Source organism: Dendrobates tinctorius, unplaced genomic scaffold (genome assembly GCF_039654945.1).
Source record: "Dendrobates tinctorius isolate UK_male_01 unplaced genomic scaffold, ASM3965494v1 ptg000026l, whole genome shotgun sequence".
Classification (NCBI taxonomy): Eukaryota; Metazoa; Chordata; class Amphibia; order Anura; family Dendrobatidae; genus Dendrobates; species Dendrobates tinctorius.
Window position 1 is genome coordinate 16,862,400 of NW_027361694.1, and position 26,264 is coordinate 16,888,663.

At 43.3% G+C, this 26,264-nt stretch overlaps 1 pseudogene; it reads left to right on the plus strand.

Annotated features, from left to right (window-relative positions):
• The first annotated feature begins 1,367 nt into the window (after positions 1–1,367).
• On the plus strand, positions 1,368–26,064 carry LOC141084708 (SCAN domain-containing protein 3-like; annotated as a pseudogene).
• The last annotated feature ends 200 nt before the right edge of the window (positions 26,065–26,264 follow it).

The following is a 26,264-nucleotide window of genomic DNA, read 5'->3' on the forward strand; positions in this document are numbered from 1 at the left end:
TTAGGGTCAGGGTTAGGGTTAAGTATGGTTTTGTTAAGGGTTAGGGTCAGGGTTAGGGTCAGGATTAGGGTTAAGTATGGTTTGGTTAAGGGTTAGGGTCAGGGTTAGGGTTAGGGTCAGGGTTAGGGTTAGGGTTAGGGTCAGGGTTAGGGTTAAGTATGGTTTTGTTAAGGGTTAGGGTCAGGGTTAGGGTCAGGATTAGGGTTAAGTATGGTTTGGTTAAGGGTTAGGGTCAGGGTTAGGGTTAGGGTCAGGGTTAGGGTTAAGTATGGTTTTGTTAAGGGTTAGGGTCAGGGTTAGGGTTAGGGTTAGGGTCAGGGTTAGTTAGGGTTTAGGGTTTGGGTTAGGGTTAAGTATGATTTGGTTAAGGGTTAGGGTCAGGGTTAGGGTTAGGGTCAGGGTTAGGGTTAGGGTCAGGGTTAGGGTTAGTAAAGTCATGGTTTGGGTTAGTGTGAGGGGCCACCTAATGTTGGAAAAAAACGCAAACGCGGTAAAAACGCACTAAAAACGCATACAAACGCATAAAATCGCTGCGTTTTTTTCATGCATGCTCATAAAAATGCTTGAAAAAAACGCAGCAGTTGTATGCTTTTGTATGCGTTTTTTCAATGCATTTTTTTTTGCGGGAAAAACGCGCTGCAAAAAAAAGCAAGTGTGAAACTAGCCTTACAAACGGTTCCGCTTTCCGCCATTTTGGCGGATTTTAAATGACAACAAAAGACGGAAGTGTGAAAGAAGCCTAACCCTAACTTATTCTCTGTAGTCTTGTAGGTAACTAACTCTCCATTTCTCTCTATCCCTTCCTTTTCATATGACAATATCCTGTTAGCTCACAATGCAGTAAATTGGAAAGGCAGTATATAGTTAAATCTGAGGTTGATTTTATGTCTTCAGCCATTATTAAAAATAACATGCATATTTTTAAACTTAACATGCATAATAATGTAACCACATTTAACGACATCTGCCATTTTACTGCCCATTCCCTAAATTTATTCATGTCCATCTGTAGGACATTTTGTGCAGAGTTTGGAATATTACATTTTTATGTCATTGCAAACACCGAGAAAGTACTATTACAAGTTATGCAGTATTTATAAATTTATAACAAGAGTCTGCTTGAACCCCTTAGCCCTGGAAACATAGTGTGCCTCAAAGTACATTTTAATTAACAGATCTTGGAATAAAAATGTTTCACAACTAGACGTGTTAATTTTTTTTCCGGTTTTGAGATAGTGTTATAAATGTGCCCCTGCTGTATCTTGACTGTGTGCAAGCAGGTGACCAGATGCAACACGCAGGCAGGGATAAGTAATAAGATAAGAAGTAACCAATTAAACTGTTTATTTCTCTAGCGTGGTGGGAAGATGGGGTAAGTGTGGCAATGGTAAATAGTGTAAAGCCGAATAATTACAGCATGCAATATACAATATCAGAATATCAGATATAAAATGACTTCTCAGGTTCAGTATAACTGTTATAACACTCTCGTTATATAATCTTACAACTTCCTGAGGTAGTAGTCACAGTATTATAAAAGTGACTGTTCTATTTCTTTTTCTAGCACAGGCCCTAGCGGGGGTCTCCAGTTCTTCCCACTAGGCTGCAAGTCCTTCTGACAAAGTCTAGCAAAGCTCACTGGGTCTCTCTCGGATCGACCGGACCCCGTCCTGTATGCTGTACTATCCCAGGCCAACCCCTGTACCATTTGTGAGTGCTGGAAGCAACGATCCAGCTCACTTGTGCCTCCTGTTCACCACCCAAGGTGTCCACCCCGAGCTGTGATTCTCAGTGAATCTTTGATGCTTGACCTGTGATGGATGTCTCACGTATCCAGTGGCATGAGGGCTGGGCCTCGGCTCTTTACTGGTGTCATCTGGGCTCCGGATCTTGACAGACACAAGTCTGGTCCTTGGGCCGTGTTGTCTGGATTTCGGAACATGCTTGGTGCTGGTCTGGCTCCTGGACGCTGCTCGATGCGGCTTGGTTTCTGAATTGTGACTTTCGTAGTCTGGATTCTGCTTCCACAACTCGCTGGCTCAAGCTTCCTGTCATGGCCTGACACACAGCTTCTTCCTCAGCATATGTCCTGACCGTCCCTCTTGTTGGCACCAAATTTACTCCCATCTTGGCATGAAGGCCTCTTATACCAGGGAACTCTCATCAAGGTCACCACATGACCCTGGGCCCCATCTAAACTTGTTCCCACTGAAACTATCCCTATTCTGGTAGGTTGTGCAGATGTGATATTGTTGTGATCTCACAATAGCAGCCATGTCTACAAAGACTGGGGCAGCAAGGATGAGCAAGAGCTGGAGCAACAGCGGGTAAGTACAGCTGTATTATTACACACTGGAAATCTATGGAATAAAAAGAATTAAAGACACAGAACTTTAAGGGTAGATTTACAGAGCGTTTTTGGAAGCAACATCATGGCAATCCAGGCATTCCTTTTTTTGCCAAAAAAAAGATGCGGCCAGATTCTTAATATGAAATGTACTGCCACCAATGTTTTTTTTTTTTTTGTCTTTTGATGCATTTCAGTGTTTTTCTGTATTGGACTAGAAGAAAGCCAGAATGTCAATGTTATGATTAGAATTAAACGCCACTAAATGCTTGTAAAACATATTTAACCATTCATTAAAAACAAGAAAAAATGTGTGTGAAAGAGGCTGTAGAAATTATCACACAAAAAATATGAATAGTGAGAAAATCTAAAAAGCGATCTTGTGAAATACCTACATTTTCTTCATTAGATAAATATTACATTGCTGTCAGTGCTTGCACTCCATAGTTTTTGTCCCAATATGCTCTATATTTCTTACACTGGTCAACACAAAAAAAATCATCAGCAAAGGTAATATGTCAGTTTTATGGAGTTTGATCTGCTGATTCCAAAAATATGCTTAGTTTTGCTCTAATCACAAAGTTTCTGAGATAGAAGTATTTTTGTTATTACGTTATTTCTGCAGTTTCAATGTACAGTTGTGGCCAAAAGTATTGACACCCCTGCAATTCTGTCAGATAATACTCAGTTTCTTCCTGAAAATTATTGCAAACACAAATTCTTTGGTATTATGATCTTCATTTAATTTGTCTTAAATGAAAAAAACACAAAAGAATTGTCCTAAAGCCAAATTGGATATAATTCCACACCAAACATAAAAAAGAGGGTGGCAAAAGCATGGGCACTGTTCAAAAAATCATGTGATGCTTCTCTAATTTGTGTAATTAACAGCACCTGTAACTTACCTGTAGCACCTAACAGGTGTTGGCAATAACTAAATCACACATGCAGCCAGTTGACATGGATTAAAGTTGACTCAACCTCTGTCCTGTGTCCTTGTGTGTACCACATTGAGCATGGAGAAAAGAAAGAAGACCAAAGAACTGTCTGAGGAAATTGTGAAACCAAATTGTGAGGAAGCATGAGCAATCTCAAGGCTACAAGTCCATCTCCAAAGACCTGAATGTTCCTGTGTCTACTGTGCGCAGTGTCATCAAGAAGTTTAAAGCCCATGGCACTGTGGCTAACCTCCCTAGGTGTGGATGGAAAAGAAAAATTGACGAGATTTCAACGCAAGATTGTGCGGATGTTGGATAAAGAACCTCGACTAACATCCAAACAAGTTCAAGCTGCCCTGCAGTCCGAGGGTACAACAGTGTCAACCCGAACTATCCGTCGGCGTCTGAATGAAAAGGGACTGTATGGTAGGAGACCCAGGAAGACCCCACTTCTTACCCCGAGACATAAAAAAGCCAGGCTGGAGTTTGCCAAAACTTACCTGAAAAAGCCTAAAACATTTTGGAAGAATGTTCTCTGGTCAGATGAGACAAAAGTAGAGCTTTTTGGGCAAAGGCATCAACATAGAGTTTACAGGAGAAAAAAAAGATGCATTCAAAGAAAAGAACACGGTCCCTACAGTCAAACATGGCAGAGGTTCCCTGATGTTTTGGGGTTGCTTTGCTGCCTCTGGCACTGGACTGCTTGACCGTGTGCATGGCATTATGACATCTGAAAACTACCAACAAATTTTGCAGCATAATGTAGGGCCCAGTGTGAGAAAGCTGGGTCTCCCTCAGAGGTCATGGGTCTTCCAGCAGGACAATTACCCAAAACACACTTCAAAAAGCAGTAGAAAATGGTTTGAGAGAAAGCAATGGAGACTTCTAAGGTGGTCAGCAATGAGTCCAGACCTGAATCCCATAGAGCACCTGTGGAGAGATCTAAAAATGGCAGTTTGGAGAAGGCACCCTTCAAATATCAGGGACCTGGAGCAGTTTGCCAAAGAAGAATGGTCTAAAATTCCAGCAGAGCATTGTAAGAAACTCATTGATGGTTACTGGAAGCGGTTGGTCACAGTTATTTTGGCTAAAGGTTGTGCAACCAAGTATTAGGCTGAGGGTGCCAATACTTTTGTCTGGCCCATTTTTGGAGTTTTGTGTGAAATGATCAATGTTTTGCTTTTTGCTTCATTCTCTTTTGTGTTTTTTCATTTAAGACAAATTGAATGAAGATAATAATACCAAAGAATTTGTGTTCGCAATCATTTTCAGGAAGAAACGGAGTATTATCTGACAAAATTGCAGGGGTGTCAATACTTTTGGCCACAACTGTATGTGTGGATTTTCCTATGTTCCAATTTCTTTGCTTGTTTAAGGCTATGTGCACACGGTGCGGATCCTCCCGCGGATTTTTCCGCACAGATTTTAAGAAATCCGCAGGTCAAATGACCTGCATTTTTCCTGCGGATTTCATCCTTTTTTTTTGCGGTTTTACTGCCGTTTTTGTGCGGTTTTCCACTGCGGTTTTTCACCTGCGGATTTGTAGAATGGAGCAGGTGGAAAACTGCAGCAAAACCGCACAAAAGAAGTCACATGCTGCTTTTTTTTTACCGCACAAAAACCGCGCGGAAAAATCCGCAGCGTGTGCACAGCGTTTTATTTTTTTCATTGGCTATAATGGTACTGTACATCACCTGCAGTTCTGCTGCAGATCCGCAGCGGCAAATCCTCTGCGGATCCGCGGTAGAAACCGCACCGTGTGCACAGGGCCTTAGGGCCCGTCACACATAGCGACTCACCAGCGATCCCGACAACTATATGAACTTGTCAGGATCGCTGGTGTGTCGCTGCATGATCGCTAGTGAGCTGCCAAACAGGCAGCTTCACCAGCAATCAGCACCAGCACGACGAGCAGGCGCGTCGCTGTGTACCTAAGTTACCAGCGCGCTGATGCAGGGAGCTGGTAACCAAGGTAAACAGCGGGTTTCTAAGCTCCGCGCGGCACTTAGAAACCCGCTGTTTACCTTGGTTACCAACTCCTGCTCGCTGGTCGTTGCTCTCCCGCCTGCCACATGCAGCGATGCGTACTGGCCAGCGGGAGAACAACGACCCAAAAAAAGTCCAGAGCTTTCAAGAACTATCAGCGATACCCGGCAGGGGTGCCGGTTGCTGATACCTGTCACACACAGCGATCTCGCTGGTGAGATCGCTGTTGCGTCACAAAACTAGCTAGCAAGATCGCTGTGTGTGACGGGGGCTTTACATGTGAATTTTCTTACAGGGACAACATCAGTAAGGCTATGTGCACACGTAAGCTTTTTTTCGCGTTTTTACCAAATAAGACGCTTAAACGCTTAAAAGAAGCATCCCATTCATTTTAATGAATTCTGCATTTTTTGTGCATATTGATGTGTTTTTTCCGCGAAAAAAACGCATCGCAGAAAAAAACGCAGCATGCTCATTAATTTCGTGGAAAATCCCGCATTTCTAACTATTTTCTATGAGACTGGGGACGATCCGGAAAACAACGCATAAAAAAGTGCGTTTTCTGGGAAGGAGTCCGGTTTTCAGTCAGTAATTTTCTGCATACGTGTGCACATAGCCTAAAGATTTGGTGAGTTTTATGGGTAGGAGTATTGACAGTGCAGTCAACCATTCTCGGAAAGTCACATGTTATGAGGAGGAGCTAAATATTATGAGGTGGTAAGGTTTGAGTCAGTTAGAAAAGGATGGTGATGGCAGCAAGAACTGGTATGTGAGACTCTTGACAGGAGACAGGTCTCTAAAGGGATATATAAGGCTATATGCACACGCTGCGGATTCTGCTGTGGATCCGCTGCGGATTTGGCCTCTGCGGATCCGCAGCAGTTCCGCAGACAGTGTACATTACCATGTAAGTCTATGGGATTTACAATCCGCAGTGCACATGCTGCGGTTTTTCAACTGCGGAAAAGTTGCGGTTTTGAATCCGCAGACAGAATTGACATGTCAATTTTTTCTGCGGATTCTACTGCGGTTTGCCACCTATTCCATTGTCCAGGTGTCAAACCGCAGGGGAAAACCGCTGGCCAATCCGCAGGTAAAACCGCAGGTCATTTTAGCTGCCGTTTTACCTGCGGATCCGCAGATACAAATCCGTGGGTGAATCCGCAGCGTGTGCACATAGCCTAAAGCTGGAGTCACACATAGCGACTTACCAGCGATCCCGACAACGATATCAACGTGTCAGGATCGCTGGTAAGTCGCTATGTGATCGTTGGTGAGCTGTCAAACAGACAGCTTCACCAGCGATTAGCACAGCGACACCGAGCGCGCGGCATCGCTGTGTTCGTTAGCGCTGATGCCATGGATCCATGTCAAAAATAGAATTAAAATAAAAAATATTGTTATTCTCACCTTCCGACGTCCCGCGCAGCATTCCCGCCTCTCTCCACGCTCCGGTCCCAGTAATCCTTTGCGAGAATTACCGCAATGACGTCCGTTCTTGCGGGATCGCGAAGTCTCGCTGTCATTCTTGCAAAGGATTACTGGGACCGGAGCGTGGAAAGAGGCGGGAATGCTGCACGGGACGTCGGAAGGTGAGAATAAAACAATATTTTTATTTTTTTTATTATTTTACAGCTGATCGCTGGTCTCCTGCCTGTCACACGCAGTGATGCGTGCTGGCCAGCGGGAGATCAACGACAAAAAAAATGTCCAGAGGTTTCTTGCAGCGATCAGCGATACCGGCAGGGGGGCCGGTCGCTGATCGCTGTCACACAGCGATTTCGCTGGTGAGATCGCTGTTGTGTCACAAAACTTGTGACTCCGCAGCGATCTCGCTAGCGAGATTGCTATGTGTGACGGGGCCTTTAGGGAAGGCAACGAATTGGATTGTTGGAGCAGTTGGATTCTTCTCTGGCAATTTCATCTTTTTCATGTGGATGTCAAAGATTGCCAAAAGGGCCTTCTTCTGTTTGCTTAGAAAAGGGAGGGAGATTATAGAACAAACATTCTGCTTCAAGGTCTGCAAGAAGCTACTAAGAGCTAGAGTGGCATTAATGTCCTGTGATGTCCTGTCTACTGTCAAGCCACCAATGGAGCTAAATAATTAATGGGGAATAAACCAAGAGGAAAAGGTCAACATGTAGGGCCTAATTTATTCAAGCGGTATTCACCAAAATTGTACCTTAAAACTGCTTAAAATTTAAGCTAGTCTCAGCCAGCTCCATCATCGTTTTGAAAAGTGGATGGAATTTCATGGGGATCAGGGTGTGGTGGAGTGTTTCACAAATTCATCATAATTTAACCCCTTCTTGAAATCTGACGTACTATCCCGTCCATGGGACCCGGGCCCCTATGCCCATGGACGGGATAGTACGTCATAGCGATCAGCGGCGCTCACGGGGTGAGCGCCGCTGATCGCAGCCGGGTGTCAGCTGATTATCACAGCTGACACCCACCTGGCACTATGTGTCAGGTTCAGGCACGGACCGCCCCCGGCACGTTAAGCCCTGGCACACTGCGATCAAACATGATCGCAGTGTACCGGGAGTTTAGGGAAGTATCGGCAGGAAGGGGGCTCCCTCCGTGCTTTCCTGGGACCCCCGCAGCAGTGCGATGTGCAGCGCTGCTGCGGGGGCCTCCTTCCCTGCAGGTCCCCGGATCCAATATGGCAGCGGGGACCTGCAGGGAGGCGGCTTCTTCATGTTGCAGGCATGAGGAAGCCTTCTGCAGTGCCTGTGTCAGATCGCTGATCTGTCACAGCGATCTGTGATGTGTCAGATCAGCGATCTCACACATGACAGTGATTTCCCCCCTGGGACAGTGTAATAAAGTTAAAAAAAAGTGTAAAAATAATTTATAAAAATTCGCTAAATAAATTAAAAAAAAATATTCCCTAATTAATTTTTTGGAAATAAAAAAACAAAAACAATAAAAGTACACATATTTAGTATCGCCACATCCGTAACGACCCGCCCTATAAAACTGTCCCATTAGTTAACCCCTTTAGCGAACCCCTTAAAAAATAAAAAGAAAAAACAAAGCAAAAAATAATGCTTTATTATCATACCACTGAACAAAAAGTGCAATAACGCGCGATCAAAAAGACGGATATAAATAACCATGGTAGCGCTGAAAATGTCATCTTGTCCCACAAAAAACGAGTCACCATACAGCGTCATCAGCGAAAAAAATTAAAAAGTTATAGCTCGCAGAATAAAGCGATGCAAAAATAATGATTTTTTATGTAAAATTGTTTTCATTGCATAAAAGCGCCAAAACATAAAAAAATGACATAAATGAGGTATCACTGTAATCGTACTGACCCGAAGAATAAAACTGCCTTATCAATTTTACCGCCCACGGAACGGGGTAAACGCACCCCCCAAAAGAAATTCTTGAAATGCTGGTTTTTGTCCATTCTGCGTCCCAAAAATCGGAATAAAAAGCGATCAAAAAAATGACACGTCCCCGATAATGGTACCAATAAAAACGTCAACTCGTCCCGCAAAAAATAAGACCTCACATGACTCGGTGGGTCAAAAATATGGAAAAATTATAGCTCTCAAAATGTGGTGATGCAAAAACTATTTTTACAATAAAAAGCGTCTTTTAGCGTATGACAGCTGCCAAACATAAAAACCTGCCATAAATAGTAAATCAAACCCTCCTTTATCACCCCCTTAGTTAGGGAAAAATAATACAATTAAAAAAAAAGTATTTATTTCCATTTTCCCATTAGGGTTAGGGCTAGGGTTAGGGTTGAAATTAGGGTTAGGGGTGTGTTGGGGTTAGGGTTGGAGTTAGAACTGGGGGGTTTCCACTGTTTGGGCACATCATGTGCTCTCCAAACGCAACATGGCGTCTGATCTCAATTCCAGCCAATTCTGCGTTGAAAAAGTCAAATGGTGCTCCTTCCCTTCCAAGCTCTGCCATGAGCCCAAACAGTGTTTTACCCCTACATATGGGGTGTCAGCCTACTCAGGACAAATTGCAAAACAACTTTTGGGGTTCAATTTCTCCGGTTACCCTTAGGAAAATAAAAAATTGGGGGCAAAAATATTTTTGTGGAAAAAAAATATGATTTTTTTATTTTCACACCTGGGCGTTATAAACTTCTGCGAAGCACTTGGGGGTTCAAAGTGCTCACCACACATCTAGATAAGTTCCTTGGCGGGTCTAGTTTCCAAAATGGTGTCATTTGTGGGGGGTTTCCACTGTTAAGGTACATCAGGTGCTCTCCAAAGGCAACATGACACCCGCAGACCATTCTGTTGTGAATAGAGTTGAGCGATACCGTCCGATACTTCAAAGTATCGGATCGGAATGGATCGGCCGATCTTTAAAAAAAGTATCGGTATCGCCGATTCCGATACCGGAAGTCCCATTCAAGTCTATGGGACTTCCGGTATCGGAATAAGAAAAACCCTGTTTTTGCCTTGTACAGCCTCTCTGGGGTCTGTACGGGCCTTTCGGGGGGCTGTGCCGGCCTGCCAGGGGGTCTGTGCAGGCTCCGGTGGTCTGTGCCGGCCTGCCGGGGGGCTGTGCCGGCCTGCCGGTGGTCTGTGCAGGCTCCGGTGGGCTGTGCCGGCCTGCCGGGGGGCTGTGCCGGCCTGCCGGTGGTCTGTGCAGGCTCCGGGGGGCTGTGCCGGCCTGCCGGTGGTCTGTGCAGGCTTCGGGGGTCTGTGCAGGCATCGTCCGATGGGACTACAAGTCCCATCGGGCGATGCCTGCTACCATGACAGTGATTGACACATTAGCCAATGATGGGACAGTAGTAGTCCCATCATCCGGCTAATGTGTTAAATGTTAAAAAAAAAAAAAAATACTACATACATACTACATGCATGCTACATACATACTACATGCTACATACATACTACATGCTACATACATACTACATGCTACATACATACTACATGCATGCTACATGCATGCTACATACATACTGCATGCTACATACATACTACATACATACTACATACATACTACATACATACTACATGCATGCTACATGCATGCTACATACATACTGCATGCTACATACATACTACATACATACTACATACATACTACATGCATGCTACATACATGCTACATACATACTACATACATACTGCATGCTACATGCATGCTACATACATACTACATGCTACATACATACCACATATATACTACATACATACTACATGCATGCTACATGCTACATACATACCACATACATACTACATGCTACATACATACCACATATATACTACATACATACAATACATTCATACAATACATACATAGACATACAGTACATATAACATAGAGTAACATACTTACCAATACTTGTCACATTGTTCCCCGAAGCCATTGTCTTTTCCGGAATAAATATTAACATAACAAACCACAAAAATACTCACCCACGATCCGAAGCAGTCCACGAGTGTGTCCCACGACGATCTTGGGTAGAGAACTGCAGCATCAGCTGTTGCTGCCGTTCTCTACGGGCTGCAGGAATCCAATGACGGAAGGTAGGTAACCTTCCGCACTGTCTTCCTCCGCCACTTAAAAAAAAAGTCCCTAGTCTCACTTTATGCCATTGCTGTGTGGGAAATTCCCACGCAGCAATGGCATAAAGTGAGACTAGGGACTTTTTTTTTTTTTAAGTGGCGGAGGAATACAGTGCGGAAGGATACCTACCTTCCGTCATTGGATTCCTGCAGCCCGTAGAGAACGGCAGCATCATCTGATGCTGCAGTTCTCTACCCAAGATCGTCGTGGGACACACTCGTGGACTGCTTCGGATCGTGGGTGAGTATTTTTGTGGTTTGTTATGTTAATATTTATTCCGGAAAAGACAATGGCTTCGGGGAACAATGTGACAAGTATTGGTAAGTATGTTACTCTATGTTATATGTACTGTATGTCTATGTATGTATTGTATGGATGTATTGTATGTATGTAGTATATATGTGGTATGTATGTAGCATGTAGTATGTATGTAGTATGTATGTAGCATGCATGTAGCATGCAGTATGTATGTAGCATGCATGTAGTATATATGTAGTATGTATGTAGCATGCATGTAGTATATATGTAGTATGTATGTAGCATGTAGCATGTATGTAGTATGTATGTAGTATGTATGTGGTATGTATATAGTATGTATGTAGCATGCAGTATGTATGTAGCATGCATGTAGTATATATGTAGTATGTATGTAGCATGCATGTAGTATATATGTAGTATGTATGTAGCATGTATGTAGTATGTATGTAGTATGTATGTGGTATGTATGTAGCATGTAGTATGTATGTAGCATGCATGTAGTATGTATGTAGCATGCATGTAGTATGTATGTAGTATGTATGTAGCATGCATGTAGTATGTATGTAGTATGTATGTAGTATGTATGTGGTATGTATGTAGCATGTAGTATGTATGTAGCATGCATGTAGTATATATGTAGTATGTATGTAGCATGTAGTATGTATGTAGTATGTATGTAGTATGTATGTGGTATGTATGTAGCATGTAGTATGTATGTAGCATGCATGTAGCATGCATGTAGTATGTATGTAGCATGCATGTATGTATGTAGCATGCATGTAGTATGTATGTAGTATGTATGTAGCATGCATGTAGTATGTATGTAGTATGTATGTAGCATGTAGCATGTATGTAGTATGTATGTGGTATGTATGTAGCATGTAGTATGTATGTAGCATGCATGTAGTATATATGTATGTATGTAGTATGTATGTGGTATGTATGTAGCATGTAGTATGTATGTAGCATGCATGTAGTATGTATGTATGTAGTATGTATGTAGTATGTATGTAGTATGTATGTAGTATGTATGTAGCATGTAGTATGTATGTAGTATGTATGTAGTATTTTTTTTTTTTTTTTTTAACATTTAACACATTAGCCGGATGATGGGACTACTACTGTCCCATCATTGGCTAATGTGTCAATCACTGTCATGGTAGCAGGCATCGCCCGATGGGACTTGTAGTCCCATCGGACGATGCTTGCACAGACCCCCGGACATCAGCACAGCCCCCCGGCAGGCCGGCACAGCCCCCCGGCAGGCCGGTACAGACCCCCACAGGGTGCACAGACCACCGGCAGGCCGGCACAGCCCCCCGGCAGGCCGGTACAGACCCCCACAGGGTGCACAGACCACCGGCAGGCCGGCACAGCCCCCCGGCAGGCCGGTACAGACCCCCACAGGGTGCACAGACCACCGGCAGGCCGGCACAGCCCCCCGGCAGGCCGGTACAGACCCCCACAGGGTGCACAGACCACCGGCAGGCCGGCACAGCCCCCCGGCAGGCCGGTACCGACCCCGGGCAGTCCACACAGCCCCCCGGCAGGCCGGCAGGGACCCCCGGAAGGCCCGAAATGACGGCGCATCATGATGCGCACACACCGCGCATCATGATGACGTCAGGCCGTCAATCAACTTTGAACTTCCGATTCCGATGCCGAATTCCGATATTGAAAAAATATCGGAAGTCGGTATCGGAATTCCGATACAGCAAGTATCGGCCGATACCCGATACTTGCGGTATCGGAATGCTCAACACTAGTTGTGAATTCTCTTTCTGGCTTCCCTCTAGTGATTACTGAACGTAGTGGAGCTGGTCAGATTGACAGAGGGGTTGCGAATTCTTCTGGGCTCCCTCTGGTGGTTACTGGAGGTAGTGGAGCTGATCTGATTGACAAAGGCTTGCCACCTGATAATGAGGAAGATGATTGGAGATCTGAAGTTTCTGATTGGGATTTAAGACAGCTGACTCCCTCTATCCCTGCTGGTGATTTTCTTCCTGTTCCTTCTGAGGTCTGATGTCTCCTGCTCTGTCCCTGCATGCTCAGCTAAGGCCTGTTTCATATGTCCGTTTTTTGACGTCAGTCAAAATCCGCCAGTTTTATAAAAAAACGGATCCGCCCCTTTTATGGCGGATCTGCTTTTTCCCCCCATAGACTTGCATTAGTGGCAGATGTTGACTGACGGTCGTCCGTTGCATCCGCTTTTTGACGGATCCGTGAGAATTTTAGCGGTTCCCGGGCGGAACAGACGGACCCTGAAACTTTTTTTGGCTTGACGGTCCGCTATTTTTAAGTGTGCATGCCAGGAAGATTTGCTCCAGGAAACATTTTAACCCTGAAATTCCGTTCGGGAAGCGGCGAAAATCTCTTTCTCCTTTTCCAGGCCGCGGTCGCTTTAAATTATGGCACTTTGCATCTTCCGCGGATCCGTCCTAAAAATTGGTCCGCTGACATCCGTATGTCACAAAGCGGAGTCGGATCAGTTGTTTTTTTACCTTTGGCGGATTTCAGCTGACCGCTGACAACGGAAATGTGAAACAGGCCTTAGTGGTTCATTTGCTATTCTGTTTGCATTTGATCTGGTTTTGTTTATCTCTGCTTTGTGCGGGTCAGCCAGCTCCGGCTGGGGCTGTGCTGACTCACCGCCCATATGTTACTGCTTGTGCAAGTTAGTTTTGTCCCCTGTTAGATTGGTCTCTTTTTGCTTTGCTTTCAGAATATACAAGAGTGCTGATATAGTGGGGGCGAAGTCATGCAACTTCAGTGTTTTTTGTGCATCAGACGTGTTGGACTTTTTGCAGGGTTTTTTGCGTGATTGCAGACAGTGTCTTTCCTTTCCTGTCCTGTCTAGTCAGTGTGGGCACCATCATTTGCTCAGTCTATTTTCCTGCCTGCGTTTGTGTTTTCATCTTGTCTCACTGACAATATATGTTTGGGGGCTATATATTCCTTTGGGGCCTGCTTCGGGGCAGTTTAGATTTCCCCTTTCTTGCTTTAGGTTTAGTTAGCTCTCCGGCTGTGCCGAGGCGTCTAGGATCATCGTAGGTACGCTCCACTGCTACTGCTAGTTGTGTGGATAGGATCAGGGGTCTGCAATCCGCTTAGTTACCCACCTCTCTGGTTTTCTGTGGCTTAGCCTGGGTCTGCTATCCTCCTCGGTGACCCATTCATAACAGAATCACCAGCCTAACTGTAGACTCTAGGGTACTCTAAGAAGGAAAGAATTTTTTAAAAAAAAGTGTCAGAATTTTTTTTTTTATATATTTTTTCCTCTTTTTTTTCTGGGGCTGTAGGAGGATATTTTTTGTCTAAATGGAGACTAAGCAATTGTCTGATCGTGTTGAGCAGCTCGTTGCTGAAGTGTGAGGAATTTCTGTCTTTCTCGCTCAATCATCTGCTGTTGAGCCAAAAATCCCAACTCCTGATGTGTTTTCTGGGGATCAGTCTAAATTTTTGAATTTTAAGAATAATTGTAGATTATTTTTTGCTTTGAAACCTAACTCATTGGGGAGCTCTGTGCAGCAGGTTAAAATTGTCATCTCCCTGCTACGCGGCGATCCCCAGGATTGGGCCTTTTCTTTGACACCCGGAGATCCTATTCTGACTAATGTGGACGCGTTTTTTCAAGCCTTGGGGTTGTTGTATGATGAACCTAATACTATTGATCAAGCTGAGAAAACCTTATTGACATTGAACCAGGGTCAGGATTCTGCAGAGTTATAGTGTCAAAAATTCTGAAAGTGGGAGGTCCTTACTAAATGGAATGACAATGCCCTAGCAGCTCTCTTTCAGAAGGGTTTGGCAGAAACTGTAAAAGATGTTATGGTGGGATTTCCTGTTCCCTCTGGTCTTGACGACTCTATGTCATTGGCCATTCAAATTGATCGGCGTTTACGTGAACGTAAAACTACACAAGAGGCGTTGCCGCCTTTCGAACGAACTTCTGAACCCATGCAATGCGATAGGGTTTTGTCTAGGGCGCAACGTCAGGAGTTTAGAAGGCGTAATAAGTTGTGCTTTTCCTGTGGGGACGCCTCTCATACTATTTCTGTCTGTCCTAAACGAGAAAAGCATTTTGCTCACACATTTGCGGTGGGCAGTTTACAGCCTAAGTTCCTTTTGGCGATTACCCTGATCTGCTCCTTGTCTACATTTTCTGCTAAGGCTTTTGTCGATTCAGGAGCAGCTTTAAATCTGATGGATTTGGACTTTGCTAAACGTTGTGTTTTTCCCATGATACCTCTACGGACTCCTATCCCTTTGAGGAGTATTGATGCTACTCATTTGGCGGAGAATAAACCCCAGTTTTGGACCCAGGTGATAATGCGGGTTGCCCCGGACCACCAAGAAAATTGTAAATTTTTGGTGTTGCACAATTTGCATGATACTATTGTTCTGGGTTTTCCTTGGTTGCAAACTCATATTCCTGTTTTGGATTGGAAATCTGTGTCTGTGGTGAGTTGGGGTTGTCAATGTGTTCTTAGTGACACTCCTGTTTTCTCCATCTCTCCCCAGTCTTATGATATTCCTGACTATTTGGCTGATTTTTCTGATGTATTTAGTGAGAGTAAGTCTGCGTCTTTGCCTCCTCATAGAAGTGCAATTGAGTTAATGCCCGGGTGTAAATTTCCCAAGGGTCGGCTTTTCAACTTATCGGTACCCGAACATGATGCTATGCGATCTTATATCAAGGAGTCGTTGGAGAAGGGTCATATTAGACCATCCTCTTCACCTTTAGGTGCTGTTTTTTTTTGTGGCCAAGAAAGATGGTTCATTAAGGCCATGTATTGTCTATCATTCCCTTAACAAAATCACTGTTAAATATCAGAACCCGTTACCCTTGATTTCTGATTTATTTTCCAGAGTTAAAAGTGCCTGTTGGTTTACCAAGCTTGACCTCAGGGGGGCATATAATCTTATTCGCATCAAGCACGGGGATGAATTGACGACAGCGTTTAATACTCCGGAGGGACATTTTGAGTACCTGGTGATGCCTTTTGGGCTCACTAATGCCCCTTCTGTCTTCCAATCTTTTATGAATGATATTTTCCGGGACTTTGTGGATAAATTTTTGATCATTTATCTGGATGATATTTTGATCTTTTCCAGTGATTGGGATTCTCATGTGGAACATGTCCGGACTGTATTCCGGATTTTGTGGGAAAATTCTCTGTATGTTAAAGGATCGAAGTGCCTTTTTGGTGTACAGAGGATTTCATTTTCGGGATTCATTTTTTCCCCGTCTGCTATTGAAATGGACCCGGCCAAGATACAGGCCATTTATGATTGGGTTCAGCCAACTTCTTTGAAGGCTCTCCAGAAGTTTTTGGGTTTTACTAATTTCTACCGTAAATTTCTAAGTAATTTTTCTAGTATTGTTAAACCACTGACTTATTTGACCAAAAAGGGCGCTGATGTGGTGAATTGGTCTCCAGAGGCAGTCTCGGCATTTCAGGAGCTAAGCAGAGATTCACTTCTGCTCCGGTTCTACGGCAACCTGATGTCTCACTCCCATTTCAGGTGGAGGTAGATGCTTCTGAAATTGGTGCAGGAGCCGTTTTGTCCCAAAGAGATCCGGTGACTTCTAAGATGAATCCTAGTGCCTTCTTTTCTCGAAAATTCTCCCCATCTGAACGTAACTATGACGTGGGGAATCGGGAATTGTTGGGCATGAAATGGGCATTTGAAGAGTGGAGACATTGGTTGGAGGGAGTTAGACATCAAGTTGTGGTCCTCACCGACCACAAGAATTTGATTTATCTTGAATCAGCCAAACGCTTGAATCCTAGACAGGCTAGGGTGGGCCTTGTTTTTCACGCGTTTTAATTTTGTGGTCTCTTTTCTTCCGGGCACTAAGAATGTTAAGGCGGACGCCCTTTCTAGGAGTTTCTTTGCGGATTCTCTTGATGTGACTGAGCCTACTACCATTCTAAATGAGGGTGTAGTTCTTTCCGCCATCTCACCCGATTTGAGACGTGCCCTGGAGGAATTTCAGGAGGACAAACCTGAACGTTGCCCTATGGGAAAATTGTATGTCCCTGACCAGTGGAGGAAAAGAGTAATGTCTGAAATTCATTGCTCCGCGTTGGCTGGTCATCCAGGTATTTTTGGCACCAGAGATTTGTTGAGTCGGTCTTTTTGGTGGCCTGCCTTATCTCATGATGTCAGGAATTTTGTGCAGTCCTGTGGGACTTGTTCTTGGTCCCAAGCCCTGTTCTCGTTCAAGTAGGTTGTTGATGCCCCTGCCGGTGCCCAAGAGGCCATGGACGCATGTTCAGCTAAGTGGTTAATTTGCTATTCTGTTTGCATTTGATCTGGTTTTGTTTATCTCTTCTTTGTGCGCGTCAGCCAGCTCCGGCTGGGGCTGTGCTGGATCACTGCCCATATGTTACTGCTTGTGTCAGTTTGTTCTGTCCCCTGTTATATTAGTCTCTTTTTGCTTTGCTTTCAGTATATACCAGAGTGCTGATATAGTGGGGGCGAAGTCGTGCGACTTCAGTGTTTTTTGTGCATCAGACGTGTTGGACTTTTTGCAGGGTTTTTTGCGTGATTGCAGGGTCTTTCCTTTCCTGACCTGTCTAGTCAGTGTGGGCCCCATCATTTGCTCAGTCTATTTTCCTGCCTGCGTTTGTGTTTTCATCTTGTCTCACCGACAATATATGTTTGGGGGCTATCTATTCCTTTGGGGTCTGCTACGGGGAAGTTTAGATTTCCCCTTTCTTGCTTTAAGTTAAGTTAGTTCTCCGGCTGTGCCAAGGCGTCTAGGATCATCGTAGGTACGCTCCACGGCTACTGCTAGTTGTGTGGATAGGATCAGGGGTCTACAATCCACTTAGTTACCAACCTCTCTGGTTTTCTGTGACTTAGCCTGAGCCTGCTATCCTCCTCGGTGACCCATTCATAACACCATTCCATCAAAGTCTGCATTCCAAAACGTCACTACTTCCCTTCCGAGCCCCGACGTGTGCCCATACAGTAGTTTTCTCCCACATATGAGGTATCAGCATACTCAGGACAAATTGGACAACAACTTTTGGGGTCCAATTTCTCCTGTTACCCTTGGAAAAATAAAAAAATTGGGGACTAAAAGATCATGTTTGCGGAAAAAATATGTTTTTATTTTCACGCCCGGGCGTTATAAACTTCTGTGAAGCCTTTGGGGGTTCAAAGTGCTCACCACACATCTAGATAAGTTCCTAGGGGGTTCTAGTTTCCAAAATGGTGTCATTTGTGGGGGGTTTCCACTGTTTAGGCACATCAGGGGATTTCCAAACGCGGCATGGCGTCCAATCCCAATTCCAGCCAAAAAAGTCAAATGGCGCTGCTTCCCTTCCGAGCTCTGCCATGCGCCCTAATAGTGGTTTACCCCCACATGTTGGGTATCGGCGTACTCAGGATATATTGCACAATAACTTTTAGGGTCCTGTTACCCTTGGAAAAATAAAAATTGGGGGTGAAAAGATCATTTTTGTAGAAAAAATATGTTTTTAATTGTATGGCTATACGTTATAAACTTCTGTGAGGCCCTTGTGGGTTCAAAGTTCTCAATACATATCTAGATAAGTTCCTTGGGGTATCTAGTTTCCCAAATGGGGTCACTTGTGGAGATTTTCCACTGTTTAGGCACATCAGGGGCTCTCCAAACATGACATTGCGTCCAATCTGAATTCCAGCCAATTTTGCATTGAAAAAGTCAAACGGCCCTCCTTCCCTTCTAAGCTCTGCCATGCGCCGAAACAGTGGTTCCTCCCACATATCAGGTATCAGCGTACTCAGGACAAATTGCATAATAACGTCTGCAGTCCAATTTCTCCTGTTACCCTTGGTAAAATAAATAAAATTGGACCTGAAGTAATTTTTTTGTGAAAAAAGTTAAATGTTCATTTTTTTTAAACATTCAAAAAATTCCTATGAAGCAACTGAAGGGTTAATAAACTTGAATGTGCTTCTGAGCACCTTGAGGGGTGCAGTTTTTAGAATGGTGTCAGTTTTGGGTATTTTCTGTCATATAGACCCCTCAAAGTGACTTCAAATGTGATGTGGTCCGTAAAAATAAAATGGTGTTGCAAAAATGAGAAATAGCTGGTCAACTTTTAACCCTTATAACTTCCTAACAAAAAAAAAATTTTGGTTCCAAAATTGTGCTGATGTAAAGTAAACATGTAGGAAGTGTTACTTATTAAGTTTTTTTGTCTGCCATATCTCTGTGATTTAAGGGCATAAAAATTCAAAGTTGGAAAATTGCAAAATTTTCGCCAAATTTCCGTTTTTCCACAAATAAACGTAAGTTATGTGAATTAAATTTTACCAATAACATGAAGTACAATATGTCATGAGAAAGCATTGTCAGAATCAGTGAGTTCCATGGAAGCATTTCAGAGTTATTACCTCATAAAGGGACAGTGGTCAGAATTGTAAAAATTGGCCCGGTCATGAACGTGCAAACTACCCTTGGGGGTAAAGGGGTTAAATCATAATGGCAAATGGAGATGACCGTTTGACCATCTGAGGAAAAACAGTACAAACTCTGATTAGACTCTAATCAGAGTTTGATCACAGTATGATCAGAGTGTGATCCGATTTTCTTACATGTGAATTAAAAAAAAAAACAGTTTTTCCATCTTCTCCTTTCAGTGTGTTCATGAAAATCAAACTACACTTTGAAGTCATCCAAGTGTGGTCCAATGTTTTCCATGAACCCATAGACATGAATAGGCAAGTGACTTCAGAGGCAAATCGCTCATGTGCGCTGCCTCATTGACATTGGTCTGAGTGTAATCCGGTGTTTTGATGGATCACACGCTGACAGAAACTATGCTTATCTTCCAACCGTCCCAGATTTATTAGGATTGTCGTGATTTGAGGGAGCAGTCGTGACTTCCACTCACTTCTCTCCTGCATTTTCATCTCTTCGTAGCTCCTCCTTGGGGGCAAGGATGGTATTTCTGTACACACAATTAATTAAATAAACAATTCTCTTCTTGTGATCGGGTTATTCCAGGAATTTACCGTATATATTCGCGTATAAGCCGAGATTTTCAGCCCATTGTTTTGGACTGAAAGTCCCCCTCTCGGCTTATACGCGAGTCATATACTGTGGTTCGGCGGGGGAGGTGGAGCGAGGGTGTCAGAGACCATACTCACCCCCTCCTGGCACATCTCTACAGCCCCCCCGCTTCTCCGTAGGTCTCCTGCACCTGTGTTCAGTGGTCACGTGGTACCGCTCATGAATATACATATATTCATATGTTTAATGAGCGGTACCATGTGACTGCTGAAAGCAGAAAGACAACCAAGGGAGAAGCAGGGGCTGCAGAGGAGACCATGCGCCAGGAGGGGGTGAGTATCATGGGAGGCAGAGCAATATTCACCTGTCTCTGTTCCATCGCCGTGCACCGCTCTGTCTCCGGGTCCTCTGGCTGTGACGTTGAGCAGAGGGCGCGATGACGAAGTCAGTGCACACTCTCTGCTGAATGTCACTGCAGAGACCCGGGAGACAGAGCTGTGGACAGCTATGGAACGGGGACCCGTAAATATCGCCAGTGCCGGGGGCCTGAGCCAGCGTTGACATCAGAACCTGTCACCACCTGCTCAGGACATCGGCACCTGGCCCCCAGCGATGGAGAAGTGAGTGTCATTTTTTTTTTAATTGCAGCAGAGGCAGCAGCAATATATGGGGGGTATTTATGGAGCATCTTATGGGGCAGCATTAACCCTTGTGCAGCAGCATATGGGGGTATTTATAGAGCATCTTATGGGGCAGCATTAACCCTTGTGCAGCAGCATATGGGGGGTATTTATTGAGCATATTATGGGGTAGCATTAACCCTTTTGCAGCAGTATATGGGGGATATTTATGGGGCAGCATTCACCCTTGTGCAGCAGCATATGGGGGGTATTTATAGAGCATCTTATGGGGCAGCATTAACCCTTGTGCAGCAGCATATGGGGAGTATTTATGGAGCATCTTATGGGGCAGCATTAACCCTTGTGCAGCAGCATATGGGTTTTTTTTTTATCTACGGAGCATCTTCTTGGGCCACCATTAACCCTTGTGCAGCATTTTATGGGGGGTATTTATCTATGGAGCATCTTCTTGGACCACCATTAACCCTTGTACAGCACCACCCTCTGCTTATACATGAGTCAATAAGTTTTCCCATTTTTTTGTGGCAAAATTAGGGGGGGTCGGCTTATATGCGGGTCGGCTTATACACGAGTATATACGGTAATCCATAACCTCTATCATTGTAGGCGGTAGTTAACGCTAAGAGCCACAGCTTGAACTGATGAAGAATGAAGAATTTTGTATACTTGAAGCTGCATTGCAGGCAGTGAAATCAAAGGCAGCTAATACTGGTACATAGAGATACATTGTACATAGCAATATGTTTCTATGTACCTGTATTCTGTAGAGAAAACAAAAGATTTTGTTTCTTCATATAAAAGTAATAAAAAATAATGAAAAGCAATTACAATAATATAAGTTTAATGTGCTTTATTAAAAAAATAGCAAATAATATGGAAATATTTAGTGTCCCTCTAATCGTAACAACCCGTACACAACAGTCATTAGATTATTTACAGGGAGTTGTAAATGCATAGCTCCCAACCGTCCCGATTTGAGCGGTCAGTGTTTTGTCTCGACTTCCTCACACTTTCTCTTCATTGCTCTTTAGCTCTTCCTCCTCCTCAGTGGGGAGTGTCGGCATCTCTGCTCTGCACACACTTACATTAATTGAATAAACAATTATTTTCTTGTCTTCTGCTCTCCACTGGGAATCAAACCTATGACCTCTATCTTTGCAGGCAGCAGCTAAAGCAATGAGTCACAGCCTGCACTGATCAGCCTCAGATAATTGCAGACTCTGACCCCACAGGCAGATTATACTAATACCTAAAGATACATTGCATACACGTACAGTAGAAGTTCAGTTGCCACTCTTTGTGTTCTTCAAAAGTTGGGAGGTATGACAATGGTCATCTGCATGAGCCCTAAAATTGGCATAAATAATGACAGAAATATGCTCCAAACCCTGACTAGCATTCATTTCTTGTGATGAAGCACATCAAATGATAGATGCACTAAATTCATTAAGAGACGCACACCTCTTAATGAATTTGGCAAGTGTTAAGGGCATGTCACACTAAGCGATATCGCTAGCAATATCGCTATAACTTGTGACGTTATAGTGATATTGCTAGCGATATCGCTGTGTCTGATACCTACGACCGGCTCCCCCGCTGGTTATCGCTGATCGAGCGAGAACGTCCTGGACCGTTTCTCGTCGTCAGCTTCCTGCGGCGCTTCCTGCTGTGACGACGAGCGACGCGTGGAGCCGGGCGGGAGGACGCAGGATCGCCTGGTCTGACAGGTAAGTAGCGATCCCCGTCCCCAGCGATGTCGCTGGTGAGATCTGCCTGTGTGGCAGCTCACTAGCGACCACTAAGCGATGTACCAGCGATCCTGACCGCGTCATATTGCTGGTCGGGATCGCTGGTACATCGCTAAGTGTGACAGTACCTTTACACCAGTGCACTCTTCATCAAAATGTCTGTCTTGATTAATCAGAACCAGAGTGTTTAAAAAAATACTTTTACTCATTATTATACTTTAGATAAGAGAAGTTAAGTGAAGTTTTTTTTTGCATACAATGGTTCATGGATAACCCATTTTATAGTGTAAACAATGTAACCCATTTAACACTAGCTGACTTAATTAATGATAAAATAATGCACATCTAGATATCTCCATGCATTGTTGGCTACTAGTGTGGTCTCAGGCAGGGCAATAAGTCAATAACATTAAGCCCTGTGATTGGCTGCAGCGCTCAGTCACATCTGGCTTGCAGTCTGCTCAGCCCCATCCAGTATCTGCTGGTAGATTGTGATTGATTGAGTACAAACTTGGGCAGTGTATGATTTCTGAAGCTTACTATTCATACGTTTTTTCTAAATATAACATTAAATATACATTTCTACAGTACGTATAAGTAAAGAATATACATGTTACCATGATAATCAGTATGCAAATATCCTTTATAACTTACTAGTTCCTGAATTTAAAAAATGGAAAATTATACAAAATAAAATAAGGTTGAAATTAGGTCTCATCATACCAGCATCATGTTTATAAAGGGGTGAGAACTGCCGTAATGAAATTGTTTTTCAAAGACACTACACAAGTGCTGATTCACTTCATTGACTTTAATTGGGTACAATGAGGTTCAGTTATAGGAGTAGCAGAATGCTCCGTTCTTTCAGCTCACAGACTGTCAGAAAGGAAAGTTTTGCTAAGCAAACAATCTTATGTATAACTATTATGTATAACTATTGAGTTTGTCAGTCTAACCTATTTATAAGGTTGAACATTCCTAAAAATAATAAAAGCAAATACAATATTCCACCCGATGAATTCATGGAACATATAATTAGAGTTACCTGTGAGCTCCTGTATTAGATTACATGATACCCCATAAGTGTTATAACCAAAAAGACCCTATGTGAAAGTGTAGCCACAGATTCTACCATTAACAGATTTCATCAAATAGTTCTCTACAACAGGGTATGACAGATAACCCCAAAATAATGAAAAAGGTGGTTCTTAAGACCTCTCACTGACTGAGCATTTGCCACTTCACCGCTTTTTATATCTCCTATACAAGTAGTTTAAAATATAATTTCTTATGAAGACTTTTATCAGGGTTGTAACTGGGGGGAGTGTTAGGTGAAGTATGTGCACTTGGTGCAGTTAGGTAGGGGGCACTTCTGCCATGAAGCAAGAGTAGCATCTCGCATCATGCAGTGGTGTGCGTTGTCTCTCAGGGGTGGCATTTTGCTGCCCATTTGGAGTTGCTTTTGGCCTTTCTCTTAACCCTCTGAACCATTTGTTAAGCTGACAGCAGGCTCAGAGGACAAGTAAAATGCCAGCTCCCTGGTGTCAATTGTACTTGCATTTGAAAGGCGCAAATACAATTGAAGCTGTGATCCTCTGAACTTCTGGGGTGGAGTGAAAGTGCAGCAGCATGATGAGGTCACCTGATCTTGCTGTGGATAAACACTCCAATTAAACCGAAAAGACATGGGAGTTTTACAGGGGAGTAAGTGGTGTGAGGGGACAATATGGGGAGGAAAGTGTGAGGAGGGCGTATAGTATAGATGCTTAGCAGTATGTGGGGGACAGCATAGAGGTGGGTTTGAAGGAGAGGTGTGAAGGCACAGTATGTGGGAAAGTTTGCAGATGGAGGAAGATGTGAGGAGATAGCACAGTATAGAGACTGGGCAATATGGTGCAGAGTATAAAGCAGTGATTCCCAAAGTGGTCCAGGTGGACCCCCAGGGGTCCACGGGAGACTCAACGGGGTCTACGTTGGCGTGAAAAAAAAAAATGGGGGTTCGCAAGTTGTAAGTGGGGGTCCACGAAAATTTATCTGGCTTTACCTATCAATGTAGGCAGATAATATTTTAAGAAGGTCAGTGACTGTTACTTGTAAAAATTTGCATATTCGATATTCAGTACAACGCGTGTCGAGACTTGCAAAGCGCCGCCCGCCCTCTTGTTCAGACGTGCAAAGGGACGAAATACGACTTGTGCTGTGCTTGCAATCTTGCATGAACTTGATTGATTCTTCACCAATATAAATACGAATGCCAAGGACAAACGTTACTCATTTGTTTCCGAAATTTTGAAAAGAAAAGGGTAAGTGAATCGATGTCAGTGTTTGCCAGTGCCGGAAAAAGTAAGTACCTGCCTATTTGTTATACATACTTTTAAATTGTAATCTAAATACATAGTCACCAATTGGCTCTGTCACAGACTTCCAGCGCTTATGTTGCTGTCCCACAATTCCAAGCGCCGGCCGGAAGTCATTGTTCTCTGAATATGGCGATGGCTGCACTCCCTCCCATCACCTCCGCTGCACACATCTCCGGTGGCAGCAGATGGAGCTTCTGCCATGTTCGGGCGATATCGTGGGTTTATAAGCCACCTTAAAAGAATTATACCAGGAGTAACTGCAATTCACTGTGTCATCCACCGACAACACCTGGTAGTGAAAAATTTGAGTAATAGATTGCATCAATCACTTCAATTTGTGATTAAAGCAGTTAACAAAATAAGAAGCAATGTGTTGATACCCGTTTATTTGCACAATTGTGCAACGAAAATGATGAAGACTTCCAACGATTGCACTTACATACTGAAGTACCCTGGTTGTCGAAAGGTGTATGTTTAACAAGATTTTACTCACTTTTTGAATCAGTTTTAGAGTTTCTGGAAAGTAAAGATCCAGATTTAAAAGAAAACCTGATCAAATTGAAAGCAGACATCGCGTATTTGACAGATTTGTTCAAAAAATGTAATGACATTTACTTGCAATTACAAGGGGACAGCCTAAATTTAATAAAAACAAAGGGTTTAATTTCAGCTTTTATTGGAAAATTGAAATTTATGAAGCAAAATATTAGTCGGCGCGAATTCTCTCAGTTTCCAAACTTGTCACAGGCAGAATGTCTTGATGAGTATATTCAGACATACGTTCAACATTTAACTGCCCTGCATGATGACTTCAAAAACAGATTTGAAGATATTCTGACGATGGAAATACCACCATGGATCATAAATCCATTTGATGAAATGGAAGTGGCGGATGTGGTATTACAAGAGGAGCTACTCAACTTAGCACCAATGAGGAGCTGAAGGTGAAATTTAAAAAAGGCTATCAAACATTTTGGCTGCAGGCAGAAATACCCGAAAAATATTCTGGGCTGTGGGAAATTGCGAGAAAACTTTTGATAGCGTTTCCCTCGTCATACCTTGTCGAAAAAAAATTTAGTGTCATTACAAACCTATTAACAAAAAAAAGGAGCAGACTAAACATCACAGAACGGGGAGATTTGCGGTCATTCCTTACAAAACTGGAGCCAAATATTGATAATTTGCTGTCAATTCATCAAGTACATCCGTACCATTAAAATTATGACATTTTTTTTTTTAAATTGTTGATTCGCATTGTTGAAGTTACGTTACATTATTAATGATTAATTTTAATTCTATTAAGGCTGTAATCATATTATTTTAATAAATAGAACACAAGAAAATATACTATTTTTTTCTTTTTACCACTCCGAATTTAGGGTTGGAACTCAGCCGTAATGCAAATTTCCATCGTTAG